At 41.1% G+C, this 19573-nt stretch overlaps 1 protein-coding gene across 1 annotated transcript in view; it reads right to left on the bottom strand.

The window, feature by feature from the left end:
• The window catches only part of LOC145416882 (RING finger protein 145-like), a 150607-nt gene that overhangs the window by 15431 nt on the left and 115603 nt on the right, over positions 1-19573 (bottom strand). The window lies entirely within an intron of this gene.

Below are 19573 nucleotides of genomic sequence, written 5' to 3'. Positions count from 1 at the left end.
TGAAGATAGTATAAAGCTATGGTTTCTCACTTCTAGTACAACCGCCATATAATGTAGCCTACAGTATACTTGGAGGATCTTGGCACCACCTATGTTCACTGGTAATAAACTGTGAGAAGCTTTCCTTGACTGTCCATAAACATAGGTACACTATATTTGGAGGATCTTGGCACCATCTAAGTTCCATGGTGAGTAATAAGTTTTTTTACTCTTTCCATTGACACCAGTGTAGGATGGAGATGCCCGGCACCAACTAAACTCAGCACCAGTTAAAGTATCCCATATAAGCTTTCTCTAGGAATCTAACAGAGGAACAGAAACTGTGTTTTCAGCTTCACTCTTTATTCATTTATTTTCTATCACAAAAATTTTCACATGGACATGCAAAGCTTTGAAGACCAGTAAAATCTGATAAATTAAAAATATTTAACATTGAAAAATTAATTAATGAAGAACTATACAAGGTATGCAAATAGATGAAAAGGAGGGCTAAGAAATAATATCAAAACTTGGAAGCTAAGAAATAATATCAGAACTTGGAAAGCTTTGCCACAGCACTTGACATCTCAAAGGCTTTCGATCGAGTCTGGCATAAATCTTTAGTTTCCAAACTGCCCTCCTACGGTTTCTATCCTTCTATGTGTGCCTTCATCTATAGCTTCCTTTCTGGACGTTCTATAGCTGCTGTTGTAGACGGCCATCGTTCTTCTCCTAGATCTATCAACAGTGGTGTTCCTCAGGGCTCTGTCCTATCACCAACTCTCTTTCTTTTATTCATTAATGATCTTCTAAGCTGTACATCTAATACTATCCACTCGTACACTGATGATTCCACCCTTCACCTTTCCATTCGGTTTCTGTAACGTCCATCTTAGTTCAACAAACAAGGGATGAGGCTATGGCACACCTAATGTCTGATTTGGCTCATATCTCTGACTGGGGTAAAAATAATCTTGTTTTTAATGCATTAAAGACTCAGTTTTTACATCTATCAACCCGTCAAAATTTTCCACAGGAGTACCCACTAATGTTTAAAAATATCCAGCTCAATCCTGCACCATCCTTTAACATGCTTGGGGTTTCATTCACTCGGGACTTATCTTGGATTGATCATATTGCACCTCTTGTAAAATCTGCTTCCATGAGATTGGGTGTGCTAAGCCGACTCTGTACCTTCTTTACCCCTGCACAGTTGCTGACTTTATACATGGGTTTCATTCGCCCCTGTTTAGGGTAAAACTCTCATGTGTGGGGAGGCTCCCCGCATACAGCTCTTCTCAACAGGGTGGAGTCAAAGGCTATTCGTCTCATCAAATCTCCTCCCTCCACCTCTACGACGAGCGTGTAGCACCCGTCTAGCAACAAATTCTCGTCCTTTTTCTGTCCAGCTCTCTAATGCAAGAGTTAACCGTTACTCCCAGTCCTTCATTTATGCAACAGGTCAACAATGGAACTGTCTCCCTCTGTCTGTATTTCCTACTTCCTATGATCTCCAGTCTTTCAAACACAATGTGTCCAGACATCTCAAAATGAATGGATCTTGAATTTTTTTTTTTTTTTTTTTTTTTTTTTTTTTGAAGGAGCATTTTGGTGGGCTCAGCCTTTGGTTCCTTCTTCCTCACATAAAAAAAAATAAATAAATAAAAAGTCAACTGTAATGGAGGTTGGAAACATATACAGTACAGTACCCTCACATCCCAAACGGGAATATTGTCACACATGGGTGCCTTGTTGGACCAAAACCGAATTGGACAAATAAATGAACTAATAGGATCACAAACACAAGCAGTGGGGCCGAGCTTTGTGACTTTTGATTGGCTGGTGTCACTAGCATGGGCAGTGGGTACCATGTTGGATTAAGTATCGCCGTGGAAAAGAAGAACTAGAATTTCTGCCACTTCTAGGGGTTAGTTCCATGTTAACCATGAGGCACCATGTTACAATAAAAAATATTAATATTTTTCTGGTGACCGTGTTGGACCCAAAATGACTTGGACAAATGCACATTGGACGCGAGGGTACTGTGAATGTATATGATCAGGAAAAACTGACAAAACTTATGAATTCCTCTACTGTTAAATAGCCACAGTAGTCAAGGAAATTTAAATAAGCGGCACTAGGATTAACTGCATTCAGTCAAGTAACGTGGACAATATAGGCTGGACGCTGACTGTGGTACTCAAACATGCATTACTCAAACAGAGTGTTTGCATGTAAAAAGGTATAATATAGTCTGGCGACTTTCCAAAGCTCACTTTTACCCCTTCTTACCACCTTCTTCCAATAAATTAACCCTTACTTATACCCACCATCGGGTAAATCAATGAAAGAGATATAACTGTATTGTAATTATGAACATGAATGGTATTAAAACAGCATTAACAAAAACTAAAAAAATTTTACTAGAAACCACTGAGAAAGCTCATAACTCCACCAATGCCAATGCAATTAAAAAGGATCCAGATTTGGATCCGTGGAGACATTGTGTGGAATACATAGGATCCTGATCCACCCCCAAACGTAATCAATTTTTCCTTGACCCATGGTCCACTCTTCCACTAAATTTAATTGAAATTCATTAAGAATTTTTGGAGATACTGAATGGGGATACATAGGATCTAGATCTGCATCACCAAAATTTAATCAATTCTTTCATATCCCATGACCCACCCTTCCACAATATTTCATTGAAATTTACTGAGAACTTTTGAAGTTATTGTGCAGAATACTCCAGATCCAGATTTAATCAATTCCTTCTTGGTACATGGCCCACCCTTCCACCAAATTTCACTGAAATTCACTGAGAACTTTTGAAGACATTGTCTGGACAAACAGACAAAGATAGGTGAATACATAACCTCCTCCAACTTCATTGGCAGTGGTAATAAAAATGACAATGCGATTCAAGCCTTCTTATGGACCTATGTACTCAAGGAAAATAGTTTTAGTACTAAATACATCTCAGGTGATTAATAATTGATTTTCAGTCAAAAGATACTGAAGAACAAATAAAATATATCTCCTTAATGAAATTACAGAAAGCCACCTGAATGCCCCCAGTAGCATGTTTACTGATGATCCTGCTGGCTGGAAATGATGTCAGCACACCAAAACAAACTCAAATGTATACAATTTAAAACTATAAAGAGCAGTGGAAGCCTAACTGAAAGTGCTGAAACCTATCTGAGGGGCTTTGCCCCCCAGATTCCCCAGTGCTAATAACCTACCTAACAGGACCTGAAGCGGTGGCATCTTCGTCATGGGTCCCCCCCCCAGAGGTCGTCAAAGTGGAGGAGGAGGACAGCATGGTGGCCAAACAACCGCAAACTTCTCTGGCCCCGAACCTGGGGGTGGCTTTGGTTGCCCGGGCAAGTACAACACCTCCCAACACAACTACCACAACACTTTTTTTCACGCCGAGAAATGACTCTCCAGCAGTCATTTCTCGAAGACTTCTTCTAGCTGGTGACACTGAGAGCAATCTAGGACCCATCAACAAATACATGCGTCCAACGTGCTTAAAACACATCACTTCGAGTTGACAAACAAGGGTTCAGTTCAGTGCAATTCCTGCAAGAACTGGACCCCTTTCACCTGCACAACACTTGCATCCAGAGGACATTACACAAACACCTGGACTACTCCATATACTCATTCCCCCAACTCTCTTATCCCCCCACCAGCCCCTCTCTTACTTCCTCCACATCTCCTCAGCCTAACCCACCTATCCTTCCCACACCATCCAATCCCCCAACTCCTCCTATTCCACCCCAATCTAATCCACCCCAACCCTTATCTTTATCATGACCTTCTCCTAACCCGTCCCCTCCATCCACACCCCCATCTCCCCCCCACCTCCGTGCTGCAGAACCCAACACACATTGCATACAAAACATCAACATTCTACAAAGAAACATGGATGGCATAAACACCAAAAAACAGGAACTCAAACAATTCATCAAACAACAAAAAATAAATATTGCGAACTTACAAGAAACAAAGCTACGCATAACACAAAAAACACCTCCATCCATCCATCCATCATCCAATCCTACGTTGCCCCATGAGGAGCGTAGGAGCCCGGGGCTAGGCAGTTGGTCCTGACATTTAAGATGAGAGTGACTAGCCTCACTCATCCCTGAGTGGCATTACATGAGCAATAAACCCCAACCACCCCTTGGATATAAACCTTCACCGGCTGAATCCGATTGGGGTGCAATAATTACCCACTAACCACCAGGCACCAAAATTTGGTTATATGATTACAACCCAGCATAGTAAATGGTTTCTTGGTTTACAGGAAACCATTTGGCTTGTCACTCAGTGTAGAGTCACCCACAGGCAGAAGGAAGAGGAAAGAATGAAGGAAAGAAAGAAGAAGAAAAATTGTATAGTCACCTGTAGGCAGAAGGACGAGGAAAGACTGAAGGAAAGAAAGACAGAAGAGGATGGAAGGAAAGAGGGATGGAGGAAATGAAAGGGCAGACACCCGAGGGCAGCACTACATTGAGTGAGCGGATGGTGGGCGCCTCCACCTTTCACCACCATCAGACAAGACTGGGCCAATGACGGTAGTGGTGGACTCATCACCCTGGTACACAAATTCATCAACTTTTCAGATACTAGTGCACACTCAAAATAATTTTTCCTCCCACATGACACCACAACAAAAATACAATCAATTAAATATGCACTAGCAACAAATTGCACATAACAATTGCCAATACAGTACATACATTCCCCCTCAATCATCCCTCACAGTCCCACACAAGTATTCTCCTCAAATATACCACATCACTAACATACCCAACATCATCCTGAGTGGTAATTTCAATGCCAAGGTGTCAGCCTGGTATGTCAGCAACCCTGATATAGACAGAGGGTTGGTACTACAATCCCAAACAGATAAACTTTTCATCCTCAACAGTCTCTATCTACAAACCCATATCCAGCACCAAGACCTCTTCGCCCCATCATCCTCAGATATCACCTTTTGCTCCACAAATCTTGCCCCCACAACATTCTGGAGAGTGATCAAAACCCTTGGCACTGACCACCTCCCAATCATCATCACTACCAAAACCAGGATCACCCAGCTGGTCACAGACACACACACTAATTATAAGAGAGCCAACTGGGAGGCCTTCACAACTGAAACAGAACAACGCTTTGAATATTAAACAGTACATCCGTCTCAAACATTAACACCGCTATGCACACTTTCAATACAATTATTCAAAATGCAAAAAAAAGTAACATCCCTATAGGCAAGAGAGACACAATCCCAATTTCACACCAGAAATTCAAGGCCTCACCAGTCACCCTGACACACTACAACACTCCCTAACACCCCATGCACAAGACACCATACAACAATTACAGTCCATCCCCCTAGTATGCGCCTATATGGGCGACAGAGGACGGTGCGTACTAGGAACTCGCGTACTCTGAATACATGAACTTATGGAAAAAATTACGTATGGGCAGCACCCCCCTTCATGGGCAACCCTTGACACTCCTTTCAGGCCTAAGTATTGTTCTGTACAGGGGAACTATCTAAGACTTATTACCTAAGATAAAGTAAACCAGCAAGATTATGGCTTTACAAGTCAACAAGGATATGGCTTAACTAAACCAACAAGAATATGGCTGCTCACCTTAACCCAAGAGGACAACAGGCGAATTGTCTCCTGCACCACTCAGTTTCGGGACAATTCAGCATCAAGTCAATTCGCTGTCACAACAACAACAAGACAATTCGCCGTCATTAATGAAGACAATAGAGGGTGACGCTAGAATAATTCAAAGGCAACTACAGCGAGGAAGAAACAAGTTAATTAAACCACCAGTGATGGAGAGTGGAGACTCGTCTATGAGCCATTTCCTAGAGAGGATCAAGAGGATGACGCAATGTCTGAGGTGTCAGAAATAGACTTTGAAGGGTTTATGAACGAAGTGAGTGCTTTAGCTAGCGAAAGTGTTGAAATTGCTGGTGATGAGAGTGGTGAGGAACGTGGTGACGAGTGGTGCAGGAGAGAATTCGCCGTCAAGTCAATTCCTTGTCAGACAATTCCCCGTCAAGACAATTCGCACTCTGGACAATTCCTCGTCATTCTATAAATACAGTATACTTATTATTAATTAATCAATACTTTAATAACCATCAAAGTCTATGTTCAATAGTGTGGGCTTTGGATATTATTTATTAGTTGTTCTTTTTGTCATATTGACTAAAGGTGCAACTAATAAATAATATCCAAAGCCTACACTACTGAACATTGACTTTTATGGATCCTCCTGAAATACAGTTGTTAAAGTATTGATTAATCAATAATAAGTAAACTGACGGGGAAACGTCCATGTTTTGACGGGGAATTGTCTGACGGCGAATTGACTTGACAGCGAATTGTCTCAGAACCCTAGCGTGCAACTCCTACACCACTCGACACATCACCTTCCTCACCACTCTAGCCACCAGCACTTTCGACACTTTCACTGGCTAATGCATTCACTTCATTCATAAACCCTTCAAAGTCTATTTCTGACACTTCAGACATGGCATCATCCTCTTGATCCTCCCCAGGAAATGGCTCATCGACAAGTCTCCATTCTCCATCACTGGTGGTTGGTGCTTCTTGGGGTGGCAATGTCGTGTGTTCGGGGTAAACCCCAGATCTGAGTCACTCTTCACTGCCGTCTCACCTATTACGAGTTCAATTTGCGTCACTAATAAAAAATACACTACAATTAGAAAAATAATAGGTCCTCGTGTACAACGAGGATCATGTACTCTGAACTCGTGTACTAGGGGGATGGACTGTACAAGCACTCGACAATAAAATAAACAATTAAATATCAGAGCTGCAAACATTAAATTGGAGTAATTATCTCCAAACACATGATCACAAAAAAACTACCAGCAAACTCTACAAACACTTGATCACAAAACAAACACCAGCAAACTCTACAAAACACTAAAAGGCATCACACTTTCCAACAGCAACACTACAAAATACCATGCTACCATCACAACAACAAACACAATTTCCTCAAACAAACAACATGCAAACACCCTCATCAATCACTTTTTACAAGTCAGTCATCAAAACCCCCATTGCATTGACCGACATGTCATCCGACATAGAGGACAGTTCTCACGGACCCTGACATTGCACCCTTCACTTACAACCAGACGAAGCACATCATTAACAACCTTAAGCACTCATCTGCCTGTGGCCCAGACATCATAAGAAACATACACCTTAAACATCTTAGACCACAAGGCATACAGACTCAACAACACATCAAACTACAGCTACTCACACAACATAATATTCAAAATCTGGAAGCATAGTACTATTATCACTATCCCCAAACCCAATAAAGACCCCATGTTACCTTCTTCACACCACCCCATCACACTCCTCTGCACCCCCTCCAAAATCACTGAATGACTGGTATTACAATTAGTAACACATTACATCACCCTAGCCACATCACAACATTTCTAGATTGCACAGAGAGTTTTAGATGGCATCAATTCAGCTAGGCCACCACACAGAACATTCCTAGTCACACTACACATTTGCAAAGCTTTTGATGCCAACCCCCGCCCCAACCTCACAAACAAATTATTTAACACAAACATGCACAATAACACAAAAACATGGCTGGCAAACTATTTAGCAGGCACATGTGCACATGTAACATTTGCCAGTTAGTCACTGAACATCAGAAACTTCACAAACGGCATCCCTCTGTTTTGTTCCCTACACTCTTTAACCTATACATGCACGACACACCCACACCCCACACACCACAAATACACAAACCGTAGCTGCCTATGCAGACAACATAACACTAACATATACACACCAAAACACAAACACAGCCACACATATCCTCCATCCTTACCTAAAAACACTACATGAATGGTTCACCACAAACAGACTTGAAAATAGCCCAAGACAATTATACAGTGACCCTTCTCACAAACTGGACAGCAAAACATAATCACATTCCACACTTCTCCATAAACAATACCCCCTTATCACACACACACACACACACACACACACACACGATCAGTGAGAAAGAATTTGAGGGCTTTTGTGAAGAGGATGTGGGAAAAGGAAGTATTAAGTTGAACCAGACAAGAATAGCAGGTGTAGAGAAAACAGCGGAGAGGAATGACCAGGAGATAAAAAAGATATGGGCAGTAATTAAAGAGTTACAGGAACAGACCATAGAGCAGGAAAACGAGATCAAAAGTTTAAGGAGTATACTCAAAAAAATCTGTACACGTAGTGACAAACAAGAAAGGGAAGTTACTGAATTAAAAGTGAACAATGAATCAGCCTCGAATGAAATAAAACAGCTTAAGAGGGAGAATAAAAGGTTGGAAGAGGAAAGGGACATGATGAAAATCAAACTAGATGAGTATGAATCCAAATCAATACAGGAAGATCACATTAAAGAAATCAAGGAGCAACATAAGGGGTGGAAGAAAATTCAGGAAGAGGTAAATGTAAATTTGAGAGAGATTATAGACCAACAAAGCAAGGAAAAAGTGGAGAGGGAAGTGGTTAGGGTGTTGAGAAGTAGAGAATCTTTAGTTAGAGATGTAGCAGATAAGAAAAAATGTATAATAATTTCAGGAGTTAAAGAAAAATGTATGACAAGATCAGACAGAGAAAGAGAAGAACTGAGTAAGGTTAAAGAAATAATATCAATAGTCATGGAGGAAAATAACAAAGTGCAAGAAGAGATTGAAGAGGTGTTTAGGTTGGGAAAGTACGAGGAAGGAGGGGCAAGGCCATTGAAGGTAAAGTTTAAGTCCCATGCAACAGTTAACGAAATTATCAGTAGAACATGGAAACTATTGGACATGGAAGGGTTTAAAAATGTTTGGATAATGAGAGATGCAAATGAGGAAGAAAGAGCTAAAATAAAGGACGTAGTAAAGGAAGCAAAGGTAAAAAACGAACAGAGAACGGAGGAAGAGAAGACAATGTTTTATTGAAGAGTCATGGATCAGAAGTTAAGGAAGTGGTATCAGCAGAGAGAAGGAGAAAAGAGGGTATAGAAAACATCAAAAATCATTGGAAGGTGGCATATACTAATGTTGATGGTTTAATATCGGCAACGTTAGAAATAACGATTTTTTGAGGATACATGAACCTGATGTTATGAGCTTTGTAGAGACCAAGTTAAGAGAAGATATTGATGTTCATATGGGAGATGGTAAAACAAACTGTGAAGAGACAGAAAAGAAAAAACAGGAGGAGGAGTGATGACAGCAGTCAAGAACAACACAAATGTAGATACTGTGGAAATGGGAGAAGGCAGGGCCGAAGTGATAAATATGAAATTAGAAACTGGAGAGAATAGCAAGAGAGATGGCAGTAGTGTATGTTCCCCCTAAGACAAGAGCATGGAGTGATGATGAATACCAGGAAATGTTGTCAGACATGGCATGTTATTTACAGAAACTGATTGAGAAAAGCAACAATATAATTTTAATGGGTGACTTCAATTGTAAAGAGGTGAACTGGGAGGAATGGGACTCAGGAGGCGGCGAGGATTCGTGGGGCACTATATTATTAAATATAGCAATGAACAATGTGATGATGCAATGGGTTAAAGAAGAGACAAGGTTCCAAGGTGAGGACACACCAGCAAGACTAGACTTACTGTTTACCAAAGAACCCAATGTAATAGAATCCTTGAAATATCTGTGTCCTATTGGAAAAAGTGATCACGTGGTCACTGAGTTCCAGATGATAACAGGGAACGTGGAGCCAAGAGACGAGCTTTATAGGCAGGGAAGGTACAACTTTGGGAAAGCAAACTTTACAGGATTGAGAAAATTTTTTGAAAATGCAGATTGGAGAAAATTCAAAGAAACAACAGAGATACAGAGGAAGTGGGATATTTTTCTAGACCTGTATAATTCGGGAGTGGAAAAATTTGTGCCAAGAGTAAAGGGGAAAGAAAACAGGAAAAAAGAGTGGTTTAATAAAAGGTGTATGACAGCAAAAAAAGAGAGAGACACGGCGTGGAACAATTGGAGAAAGAGAGGTAACAACAGAACAAAGGAAGATTATAAAAGAACTAGAAATGAATACACAAGAATACGCAGAAAAGAAGAAAGGAATTTTGAAAAAGGTATAATAGACAAATGTAAGGATGAACCCAAACTGTTTTATAGATTTGTTAATGGCAAACTGAAACAAAAGGAAGGAATCACCAAACTGAAAATAGAAGGAGAGGTCTATAAGGATGCGGAAATGCAAGCAGAAATAATGAACAAACATTTCCAGTCAGTTTTCACTAATGAAAAGGAGTTTGTGGAAGTAGAGATAGTGACTAGAAATGTAGTGATAAAAGATATAAAAGTGGAAGTACAGGAAGTGTATAAACTACTAGAAACTCAAGATGTAAGGAAAGCCCCAGGACCAGATGGAATCTCTAATTGAGTATTGAAGGAATGCAGAAAACAACTGGTGGATAAGATTCATAGTTTAATTGTGTGTTCTATGGAAGAGGGGAAAGTGCCTCAAGAATGGAACAGGGCAAAATGTGGTACCAATTTATAAGGGAGGAAACAAGGAAGAACCTCTGAATTATAGAACAGTGTCCCTAACCAGCATGGTCACAAAATTGTGTGAAAGAATTTTGAAAGATAGATGGATAAAATATCTGGAAGAGATGAATATTTTGACTGATAGCCAGTTTGGATTTAGAAGTGGAAGGTCATGTGTTTCCAACTTGTTGAGTTTTTACTCAAGAGCGATTGATGTGCTTCAGGACAGAGAAGGTTGGGCTGATTGTGTGTATTTAGATTTGGAAAAGGCCTTTGACAAGGTACCCCATAAGAGACTAATGTGGAAACTAGAGCATATAGGAGGACTGAAGGGGAACCTCCTAGAATGGATGAGAGACTTTTTGAGAGACAGACAAATGAGGACAGTGATAAAGGATAGGATGTCTGGAAGGAGGGAAGTAACAAGTGGAGTCCCACAGGGCTCGGTGTTGGCGCCAGTAATGTTCCTGATGTACATAAATGATATGGTAGCTGGAGTGAACCGTTATGCAAATCTGTTTGCTAATGATGCAAAGATCATGAGAAAGGTACAGGTTGAGGAGGATTGCAAAATGCTGCAGGAGGATCTGGATAGGATACACGAATGGAGCCGGATGTGGGAAATGAAATGAAATGCAAAGAAATGTAAAATATTGGAAATGGGTAAAAGTACCAAGAGGCCATCATTGAATTACTTGATGGGTAATGAACCTATCACAAAAGCGAGAGAAGAGAAAGATTTGGGTGTGCTGGTCCAGGACAGTTTGTCACCTGAAAAACACATTACCAAGACAGTTAGAGAGACGTATAAACTCCTGACTAATATAAGAGTAGCTTTTCATTATATGGATGAGGAGATGATGAAAAAATTGATAGTGGCCATGATTCGCCCCAGGTTGGAATATGCAGCAATAGTGTGGTCCCCACACAAAAAGAAAGATATAAACAAGATTGAGAGAATACAAAGAACAGCAACCAAGATGGTCCACAGTCGGGCAGATCTGTCGTACAGAGAGAGGCTGGAAAAGCTGGATTTGCCCTCCTTAGAAGAAAGGAGAAAGAGAGGTGACATGATTGCAGTGTTCAGGACCATGATGGGAGAAGATAAAATTGACAAAGAAGATCTGTTTTTATGGGATAAGAGAGCAACAAGAGGATGCGGGATGAAGCTGAGGAAGCCAAGCTGCTTGAAGGATATCAAGAAATATAGTTTTCCATATAGATGTATAGAGCTGTGGAATAACCTGGACAAAGAGATCGTCCAGTCTAAAAACTTAAACGAGTTTAAAGCTAAATTTGACTTATTAAGAAACAGAGACGGGACCCCACGAGCGTAGCTCATTTCCTGTATATTACAATTAGGTAAATACACACACAGACACACACACATACACACAAAATCCTTGGTGGAACATACAATACATCAATGTCATTTAAGCAACACATCACAAACATTAAAAATAAATTAACACCAAGACTCAATGCCATAAGTTTACTTGCCCAAAGAACATTCGGACACAGCAAAGAAACCACCACCATAGTATACAAACAATATATACATTCAGTGATGAACTATGCAAGCCCTGTTTGGGCTTCCAACCTTGCTGAAACACACTAGATAACCCTTTTGACCATACAGAGCAAGGCTCTAAACTTAATCACAGGCTACACAGCTACTACACCTACAGACCACCTATACTAAGAAACCAAGTCCTCAAAGTCAAGGATCATCTACACATGAGAGGCACAGAAATTCTTGCCGCAGCCTCCACAAACTTACACCATCCACTACACAACTTGGCAGTACATCCACACACACCAAGGAACATCAAAATAATACCCAGCACACGAAATTATACACAAATACTGTCATCTCTTCCCCTTCGCCCGCCTCAAACCAGCTTCCAGAAGCATATCCATGCTCAAATCACTCGCCGCTTCGTTCAGTCACTCAAAGACAACACACAGCTGCATGCACAGCCTCCTGATATCCACCCTTCTGAATCCTACCTCCCTCATGAGGACAGGGTCCACCTGGCCAGGCTGAGATGTGGACATCATCCAGCCCTCTTATCAGAAAAGGCTGGATGGTTCCGTCGCTGATGCCTGTCCAGATGCAACACAGCATCCCATACTATGAAGCACACTATGGAAGACTCCATTGCACACAAATGCCTGCGCCAACAACACAATATACACTCCTCGAGAGCTCTATGGGAAAGCCCGGTCTCGGCCATGAACTTCCTTAGGGACTCGGGGTTGTTCAGCCATACTGCCCAAGGAACTACTACTACTACTACCATCTACCTAACAGTGTACAAACTAAAATGTGCACTAAGTAAAATGTGCCCAAAAATAGTATAGGCACACCCAAAGATATGACACCCCTAGATGCGATACCCCAGCATAGCGATGAGGGTAGAAATACCACCCTACCCCGCCGAATGAAGGCCAAACCCCAGTATAACGATGAGTTTTGTTTTTTACTGATTTTGATGATACAGTATTTTAGACTTAAACTTTGTGTTTAGGTTGATTTATAAACCATTTTTAGACTTACATTAATGACAATGTTCACCCCACCTATAACTACAATTAACAACTGTAGTTATAGGTGGGGTGAACATTGTCATCTTGAGGCACTGTTTACTAAGTCTGATTTTTTCCAGACTACTTTCGACATAAGATGATCCACCGGTATACATGGAGAGTAATGAGGAGGATGGATGGTGAACTTGTTGAACGAAAGGCAATGATAGACTACGTGTGTGTGGATGAGTGAATGAGAAGACAAGTGTTGGATGCAAGAGTGTGGAGAGGGTGGGAGAATGGAGTCTCAGACCATCACTTAGTGATGGCTATGGTAGAGCTGCAAAGAGTATGGTTAAGGAGACGAAGGGGAAGACAGGAGGAAGCAGCTCCTGTGAGAATAGTGGAGAAATTGCAAGATAGTGAGAAAATGATAGAGTATAAGAGCATAGTGGAAGAAAGATTGGGAAGGTATGAGCTAGAGCAGATGGAAGGGGTGGAAGATGTATGTAAGATATTCACGGAAGAGATAGGCGTAGCGTGTGAGGCAGTTTGTGGAGTGAGGAGGAGATGCAAGGGTGAGCAAGGGACAGCATGGTGGAATAATGAGGTGAAACGAGCTGTGGAACAAAAGAAGAAGGGATATAGTGAATGGTTAGCGAGTAGAGGTAGGGGAGAAGATGAGAAAGAGAAGAGAGAGGTATATGTGAGCAGGAGAAGGGAGGTTAAGAGACTGGTGAAGGAGAGTAAGAAGAAAGTGGATGAAGAGTTTGGGAGGAATCTGAGTGTGAAATGGAGGGAGAGTAAGAAATTGTTTTGGAACGAGGTACAGAAAGTAAGGCAGTGTGAAAGGGGAAATAGTAGGGGAGTGAAAGATAGGAATAATAGATTGTTGGTGGAGAAGAGAGAGAAATTGAGGAGATGGAAAGAGCACTTTGAGGATTTGTTGAATGTAGAGAGTGAGAGCAGTGCGAGTATAAGTGGTTGGGGAATGACTGGGAGAAGAAGAGATGAGAGGAGGGAGGAAGAGATCAGTAGGGCGGAAGTAGTGGAAGCGATGAAGAAGATTAAGTTGGGAAAGGCCCCAGGAATTGATGAAGTGTGTGGTGAAATGCTTAGGTATGGGGGTGAGATTGTTGTGGAGTGGATATGGAAGTTGTGTAGATTGGCTTGGGAAGAGGGAAGGGTTCCAGAGGACTGGAAATCAGGTAAAATTGTTCCTTTATACAAAGGAAAAGGGGAGAGAGAAGTATGTGGTTACATAGGGGTATTTGCCTTCTTAGTGTGACTGGTAAAATATATGGTAGAATACTCATTGATAGGGTTAGGCATATGACAGAGGAGCTACCTGGAGAAGAAAAAGGGGGATTTAGGAAGGGAAAAGGGTGTGCAGATCAGATATTTGTTCTAAGATGTTTAGTGGAGAAATATCTAGAGAAGGGAAGGAAAGTATATGCTGCCTTCATGGACTTGGAGGAAGCTTATGACAGAATAGATAGGCAAGGTATGTGGAAGGTATTAAGAATATATGGAGTGGAGGGGAAACTGTTGAGTGCTGTGAAGAGTATGTACGAGGGAGCTAGGGCTACGGTGCGAGTGGATGGTGAGCTGAGTGACTTCTTTGATCTCAATGTGGGACTGAAACAGGGTTGTGTGATGTCTCCATGGCTGTTTAATATATACATGGATGGGGTTGTAAAGGAGGTGCAGGGTAGGGCAGTGGATGTGGGGGTGGCTCTAATGAATGAGGGTGAGATTTGGAAGATTCCGGTGTTGCTGTTTGCTGATGATACAGTACTGATGAGTGAAGATGAATGGGAGTTGCAAGGTTTGGTGAATGAATCTGGGACAGTGTGTAGGAGGAGGAATCTGAAAGTTAATATAAAAAAAAGTAAAGTTATGGTGTTTGAGAGGAATGAAGTCACAGAGTGTGAAGTGAGGTTGGATGGTGAGGATATGGAGAATGTGAGTGCATTCAAGTACTTGGGTAGTGTGATGAGTAAGGATGGAACTTTGGGGGATCAAGTGCGTGAAAGGGTACAGCAGGGAAGGAAGGTTGTTGGTACACTGAAAGCAGTGATGAGAAATAGGGAGGTGAGTATGGAAGTTAAGAAGTCACTGCATGATAGTACTGTGATCCCTACCCTGACGTATGGAAGCGAGGCATGGACCTTGCAAGAGGGGAACAAGTCAAGAGTGAGAGCAGTGGAAATGAGTTACTTGAGAGGAGCATGTGGAGTGACGTGGAGGGACAAGCTGACAAATGAAGAAGTGAAAGAATGCTGTGTGGTGGATGTGGATGTGGTTGAGAAGATTAGGAGAAATACACTGAGGTGGACTGGTCACGTGAAGAGAATGGAGAATGAAAGACTGACTAAGAGGGTGTATGTAGGTGAGGTGGAGGGAGGGAGAGGCAGACCAAGGATGAAGTGGAGGGATGGAGTTAAGAGGTATATGAGGGATGGGGGGGTGAGTTGGGGGGAGGGTAGTCAAATGGTGGGTGACAGAGCGACTTGGAGGCGTTTTGTCTGCAGCCACCCTTTGTGGGATTAGGGTGTCGGGCTATAGATAGATAGTTAGATTTTTGATGATTTTCAGATTTTATTTTTTGGTTTTGGTGAGTTATCAACCACTTTTAGGCTTACTTTAGCTTGCTTTAAAGCTACTGGGGGGTTTAGGTTAGCTAGAAACTTGTTTTTGGACTCATCTGAGTAGGTTTAGGACTTGGTTGGGGTGGAAACCCAAGGCTCAAAAATGTACCCCTATACTTTACATGTTAAATCTACCCCGAGATACGATACCTTGCCTACTGATGGGTTTATACTTAACCAACTGCATCGTTCAACTGGAGTATGCCTATATTGTGCATTCAGAACATTTGTTAATCATGGTGCAATTGTCACATGACCATGCAACAGTGAAGGTAAGTGCGATCATAAAGCAAATTTTTATATACAGTATATCACACAGGAGACATCCATTAAAATATGATACATGTTAGTAAAACAGTTCTCGGCAATTAAATTAAATCACTTCATTTTCCGTAAAATATTAGATACGCACAGTATTATGTTCGAAAATGAAACCTCCTGTTTATGAACATTAAAATAAAATAAATAAATAAAAAACTATATATGCCAATCTATAGAAAATAACAAAGGATACTAGCAACATTTCATTGCAATAGGAAATCTGGAAATACTGCATTACTTTCGTACAAAATTAATAACGAGTTAGACTGAGTATTCTATGTTTTGGTGCGTAGATCCCTGGCACTTTCCCCCCATTCCCCACCCCCAATGTTGTTGGTGTTATTGTTGAGATGTTGCTGCTCCTGCACTTCCTTCTTCAACACTGAAGTCGAATCCTTCGAAGACCAGGGCTGAAACAACGGAGTTGTTCTCGTCATCTGGTGCAGCAGCATCAACAGGGTTTGAGTTGTCGGAGGTGGATATACCCGGATGTAAGCCGGCCAATCATGGCGTCACCATGCGCGACTTTCAAATTATGCCACCCGGCCAGCTGTCACTTCACACATAAGCTTGAGACTTTCCCCATGTTGATTATGACCTGCTGCATTAACCCTTTCAGGTCTCCTGACCACTATCGTGGCTTTCTTGGCAGGGGTCTCCAAGCCACTCCCATGGCAGCATATTTAGGCATGAAGGAAAACTGTTGCATGAGGCTGGTGAATGAAATAAGGATACAAGCTGCTCCCCAGACCCCTCTGCTTCTACCAGACATGCGCAGATCACAGTATTTTAGTTTACACAGTCTGGGAAGAGCTAATCATGGTGAGGGGTTGGGTTGCACGTATTTGTTTTATTATACTGTTGATCTGGCAATGTTTTTTACTATTTTGGTATCAGACAGTTCATTTAGCAATACAATATTGTTTGCAATATATTTTTACTGCTCTGGAGGACACATAGCACACCCCCCAATTGGCCTCCCCCTCTCTCTCTCTTACCTCCCTCCTCTCTTTCATAACCCCCTTCCTCCACCCTCCTACCTCCCACCGATTCCCCACCCCTCTACCTTCCACCTTTCCACCCTCCACTCTCCCTCCAATCCTCCACCTCTACTTTCTCCACCCTCCTACCTCCCACCAATCCCCCACCCCTCTACCTCCCACCCTCCACCCTCCACTCTCCCTCCAATCCCCCACTCCTGCCTCCCGCCAACGCACATAGCTGTAGCGTCGCAGACAAGCAAGAGATTTCCGCGTTGTATATCTCAATAGTTATTTATTTCCTGTGTGTCAGAGTGTCTGATTAAAGGAAAATAAATACTGATTTATGATTTATGTTTCTAAGGTTGTTTCTGTAGCCTTTTATACACGTACCATTCATTTATCTGTTACCAGGCGGACATACACGTGCAGCGAGTGTTGCCTTTTTCATTGACAAATGATTGTTAGTGTCTCCTTACTTTTTTCTGATTTATATTTCATAAGTTTTTCACATTTCCTGGTTATACTTATAACACCGTCAATTTTGAGAAATAATAAATATTTGATCACTGTCTCTACTGCTGCCTGTAAGTACACAGGATGATATAGCTAGCAACAATAAAATAAACATACGTACATACAAAAGGCAAGCTCGTAGGCTTACCCCCACGTCCTCACCCCCCCCTCATAATCCCTTGTACAGGTAACTCGCACGGAACACGATCTCACGGAACGCGCTCGCAATTATACACGGTAAGGGCTGGGATACATATAAGACAACGTAAGATTAAAAAAACATTATTAAAACTACAAATTAACGCAGGAGAGGCCTTTGAAAGATCAAATCCTCGAACGTCACCGCAGCGCACGGTTTGTTTTGATTACGTGATGATCTAGGCGGGAAATTATTCAGCGAGAGAGACATTCCCGAGTACAGTAGCACAGTATTTGTAAGTTAAATATTTACAGTACTGTACTGTTCTGGTAAGTTTATGTGCAACTTAAAGTACTATTAAATAACGTTAAAGCAAGAAATAAAGTCTTATAACCAGTTTACCTGATATGCGTCAGAATATTGCCTTTTTTATTTGTTCGTTTTTTCCACAGTACTGTACAGTATTTGTAAGTTAAATATTTACTGTTCTCGTATGTACTGTACTTGTAAGCACTTAAATAAAGTTAAATCATTAAATAAAGGCTTGTAACCAGTTAACCCGAATTATATGATTATCCATGATCGGCGTCGGAATATTGCCTTTTTTGTTTGTTCGTTAAACTCTTACTGTACTGCTTTTCTACAGTACTGTATTTGTAAGTTAAATATTTACTGTTCTGGTATGTACTTGTAAGCAATTAAAGCATTAAATAAAGCCTTGTAACCAGTTAACCTGATTTATGTGATTACCCATGATTGGCATCGGAATATTGCCATTTTTGTTTGTTCGTTAAAGACTTATAATAAGAGAAAAATACATTTTTGTCTTGGTATCTTTACCTATTTGCTCAGGTTTGCTGTAATGGTTTGGATCATTTGATGCATTGCAACTTGTAGAAAACTGTGAAAACTTTCGGGAAGTGAACGAAAATCTGGGACATGAGACTGACCTTGACTTCACCCTCTCATGTATCATCTGTCAGTTCACCACCTGCTATCGTGATGAGTGGATGTACGATTTTTTCGCTCGTGGCCATGCCTAACCACACATAGTTACACCCATTATCTCGACCCAGACAGAAAATACAACCTTTTTCCTCCCTTGCAAAACACAAACAACCACCCTGTTTACGAGACAGCAATATACATTGCGAAAATAACAAAGTAAAATGATAAAGATGAACGTAAAATGATAAAGATGAACATGTTATGACGGAAGAAGTACGTTTTCCCCGTCTGTAAACGTATTTATTTCTGCTTTGTATCTGTATTCGTAATAATTAGATTATTGTTAGTTCTGAAACTGCATTACGATTCTATTTTTTGCCATTCTCGTGGTGTGGGAGCTGAAAGTTGTGACACAACTTCCTTATTGCTAATCGGACTGACCCTCCACTTTATTCTCCCGTGGCAGAGTCTAGCCTTGGAGGACGTGCAGTTTTCTCATTTAGGACTGAAAATTCAACTCTTTCGCTCCCTTTTCCAAGCATGGGCACAATGATAATGTAAAAAATAACTCGAAACTACCATAAACATGTATCAAAAAGGTGAAAATGTATTCATAACATTTTTTTTTTTTCCAGCCATTCCTAACAGATTATGTACTGAAATCATTCGATATCACAGTACTGCATTTCTAAGTTAAATATGTACTGTTCTGGTATGTACTTGTAAGTTAAAGCACTGGTACCAGTTAACCTGATTTATATGATTGCCTATGATCGGTGTCGGAATGTTTCCTTGTGTTTACGTACAGTATTTGTGTGTTGAAGTTTTGCTCTGGAGTACTGTATTTGTGAGTTATAACATTAAATAAACCTTCTAAACACTTAAAGTGCTTTCTAGTGATTAC

Source organism: Coenobita brevimanus, chromosome 108, assembly GCF_032717465.1.
Source record: "Coenobita brevimanus isolate Jiangsu-jjx chromosome 108, ASM3271746v2, whole genome shotgun sequence".
Classification (NCBI taxonomy): Eukaryota; Metazoa; Arthropoda; class Malacostraca; order Decapoda; family Coenobitidae; genus Coenobita; species Coenobita brevimanus.
This window is presented reverse-complemented; position numbering and strand designations above follow the sequence as displayed.